Here is a 3,759-nt window from a genome sequence, read left to right as displayed (position 1 = left end):
GAGATCAGGGCCAGATGTAAGGACAATTGCTGCCATTCCCTGTAAAGCTTCCCGTTGGTGTGCCATTAATGATCTGATGGGCCCAACTATTGATTACACACTAGGGTGGGGCTGGGCAGGGGCTGCAGAGACCAATGCTCCCAGGGCAATTGTCTTTGGCCTGAGCAGCTGCTTCCATGAATCCCCGAATACATACAGGCATTATCATTTTTCTAATGGAAGCAGTAATATGAAAAACTAAAATGTTGAAAAGCACTAATTTACTGAGCCCTTAGTCTGTGGCAGGCCGAAGTGTTATTCCTGTGAGCAAGATCCAATTATTATCCAGATTTAAGAGACGAGAAAACGGAGGTTTCGGGAGGTTAAACCACTGTTCATTGTCACATGGCTAGTAATTAGCAGATCCTGGATTAAAACTCTGCCTGGCCCATTTCCAGACCTTGAGCTTTTAATCACTGTGCCTCTTAAAGGATTTGAATATTACCTGCATAGAGGTGATATTTAAAACCGTGAGATCGGATGAGACTCAAGCAAGATGGAATAGACAGAAATATCCCAGTACAGTACGTTGGGGAACATTTAATCTAGGGGATGAGGGGAAGAAATGGAGTCTCAGAGGATGTTACAGAAATGAAAGGAGAAGAAAGCATGAAGAAAGAAAAAGAACGTAATTAGTATCGTATGCCTTGCAGCTGTCAAGAAAGAAAAACAAATAAAAAAGGTTACTCAATTTTGAGACTAAGATTACTGTTCTTGAACTGCTTCACCAGAGAGGTAAGAATGGAAAAGGAATGTTTGGTGATCTATTGGTGCTTAGCAAACAACCCCAGACATAGCACCTTCAAATAGTAGCGACATTTATTGTTTCTCACATTTCCGCTGGGTGGTCCTTCAGCTCCAAACGGTGTTGGCGAGGGGGTGGGGAGGGAGAAGGAGGGGGACGGGCGCACTGGGAGGCTGCAGTCATCTGGTGGCTTGGTTGGAAAGAAACATTGCAAATGGCTCATTCACCTGACTGGCTGTCAGTGCTGGCTGTTGGCTGAGAAGCCAGCTGAGTCTGTTGGCCTCAGAGCCTCAGTTATCCCCCCAACCCCACAGTTTATGCATGAGGCTGGGCTTCTCACAGCATGGTGGTGGGATTCCAAGAAGATCTGTTCCAAGTGGCGTAAAAGTCAAAGCAGATAATCTCTTAAGTCTGTCTCTGAAGTTACATACTATTGTTTCAACCACATTCTGTTAATAAAAAGAAGCCACAAGGTCAACCCAGATTCAAGGGAAGGGGAAGTACACTCCACTTCTTAGTGGAAGGAGTGGAAGGCCAAAAATTTGAGGCTATTTAAAATTCATCACAGGGTAGATGATAATAATATGAGTGTAGGTAATATAGATTATTTTCTCATCAAGAAATATTATAATAGGCCAGACGGAGTGGCTCATGCCTGTAATCCCAGCATTTTGGGAGGCCAAGTCCGGTAGATCACCTAAGGTCAGGAGTTTGAGACCAGCCTGGCCAACATGGTGAAACCCCATCTCTACTAAAGATACAAAAATTAGCTGGGTGTGGTGATGTGCCTGTAGTCCTAGCCACTTTGGAGGCTGAGGCAGGAGAATTGTTTGAACCTGGAAGGTGGAGTTTGCAGTGAGCCGAGATTGTGCCTCTGTACTCCAGCCTGGGAGATTCTGTTAAATAAATAAATAAATGAATAAATAAATAAATAAAATAAAAGAGAGAGAGAGAAATATTATAACAAAGGGAAGAGGAGAACAATGGTGGTTGCTTGAGAGCACAGTTGGGGAAGGATTTTCTTAGGTATATAAGGTGAATTAGCCGTGTGGGGCTATATAACACTTTAGGTAACATCTTGTCACCTTTGCCATATTTTTATTGTTAGAAGCATATCATAGGTCCTACCTGTGAGGGGACATACACAGTCAGGAATACCTGGAGGCAGGAATTACAGAGCCATCTTAGAATCTGCCTGCCATGAAAGACTGAAATTTGATGAGTCTGGAAGGCAATGGTGAGAGTAGAAGGGAAAATCAATCTTAAGAGAGGGTCAGGGATAATTGGTAGACAGGGTTTACAGTTACATGTGGCTGGATTCGATATCTCACGCCTGTAATTCCAGCACTTTGGAGGCCGAGGCGGGCGAATCACAAGGTCAGGAGTTCGAGACTAGACTGACCAGCATGGTGAAATGCCATCTCTTCTAAAAATACAAAAACTTAGCCAGGCATGGTGGTGCGCACCTGTAATCCCAGCTACTCTGGAGGCTGAGGCAAGGGGAATCGCTTGAACCCAGGAGGCAGAGGTTGCGGTGAGCTGAGATTGCACCACTGCACTTCAGCCTGGGCAACAATAGCGAGACTCCATCTCAAAGAAAAGATTACATGTAAGTTAGATTTGGAAAAGGAACTTTTTTGTTTTCAATATATATGAAAGGGAGAGAATAGAAGAATATAAGAGAAGTTGTGAAGTAGGAAGAAGGCAGTTTCTAGGAAAGCTCACATCAGTGAACCTCTATCTTCCCCGTAAAGCGGGAGATGGGATTGTTTGCCGAGTCTGAGAGTTGAGGAGGGATTCATGCTTTGAGGAAAATGGAAACTATTTGAAACAGATACGATGGGAAATGTCATAGATGGTGATTAAAGTGAAAATAGGGAGAGGAAAGGCTAATAAACAGCAGACAGAGTCAGCTTCAGTTGTTTCACATGAATCGTTTCAGAACTGTTGGCCAGCAATTTTAGATATGGGCTGATTACGGGACTTAAGCTGTGTAAGAAGGCAAATGAGGTTAAGAATAAACAAACATGGTAAGACCAGAGCTTAAAGAGCAGATTTCCATGAGGGGAGATGGTAGCCTCAATAGGGCTGAGGGAGCAGTAAAGGGAACTTTACAAATTCTGAATCTTACTTGAATTTCCAGCAAAATATGTAGCCCTGTTTCGTCTCCTCCTGGCTTAAAGCGCTTTGTATTTTTCCTGTGCTTTGTTTTTCCTGCTTCTCTGGAATGTTGCTCTGGTTCAGCCTCTCTCGTTCCTCTGTTCGCCTTCCAGCTTAAGGTGACCATCAGGGTTCTCCCGTGGGTCTGCTTCGGGGTGGTGTCCTCCACTCCCGTGGATTTAATGACTCTCTCAAAGCTGCCAAATTGCAAAAGTTATATCTCTAGTCCAGATTTCCTCATTAATTTCAGCCTATGCCCAGCGGTCTGCATGACCCACAGGCATTAAAGCTGGACATTTCAAAAAATAGAAGGCATTATTTCTTCCCCCACCCTCTTTCCTCTTCTAGCAATTCCCTACCTGGGGGAATGGTGCCGCCACTTCTTTATTTGCTCAGGGAAACTGCATGTCAGGGAAACTTCTACCACTTTCTTTCCCCTTCTCTGTGGCCATTCTTCCATTCTCTCTTCCAGCGTACTTTGCTGGATCACTCTATTGGGCTCTTACACTGCCTCACTGCTCCTCCTCCTCCTCCTCCTCCTCCTCCTTCTCTTTCTTCTTCTTCTTTTTTTCTTTTCTTTTTTTTCTTTTTTTTTGAGACAGACTTTCGCTCTTGTTACCCAGGCTGGAGTGCAATGGTGTGACCTCAGCTCACCACAACCGCTGCCTCCCAGATTCAAGTGATTCTCCTGCCTCAGCCTCCTGAGTAGCTGGAATTACAGGCATGCGCCACCATGCCCAGCGAATTTTTAGTAGAGACGGGGGTTTTTCTTTATCGGCGAGGCTGGTCTCGAACTCCTGACCTCAGGTGATCCG

The 3,759-nt window shown here is 44.7% G+C and overlaps 1 long non-coding RNA gene across 1 annotated transcript; it reads right to left on the bottom strand.

Annotated features, from left to right (window-relative positions):
• Positions 1-795: 795 nt before the first annotated feature.
• LOC141583942 (uncharacterized) lies at positions 796-3,408 on the bottom strand. The gene is made up of 3 exons (XR_012516771.1): positions 3,304-3,408; positions 2,916-3,141; positions 796-1,233 (listed from the first exon to the last, which is right to left on the bottom strand). It is a non-coding gene; the product is annotated as an uncharacterized LOC141583942 (long non-coding RNA).
• Between the last annotated feature and the right edge of the window lie 351 nt (positions 3,409-3,759).

The sequence above is a fragment of the Saimiri boliviensis genome, chromosome 3 (genome assembly GCF_048565385.1).
Source record: "Saimiri boliviensis isolate mSaiBol1 chromosome 3, mSaiBol1.pri, whole genome shotgun sequence".
NCBI lineage: Eukaryota > Metazoa > Chordata > Mammalia > Primates > Cebidae > Saimiri > Saimiri boliviensis.
This window is presented reverse-complemented; position numbering and strand designations above follow the sequence as displayed.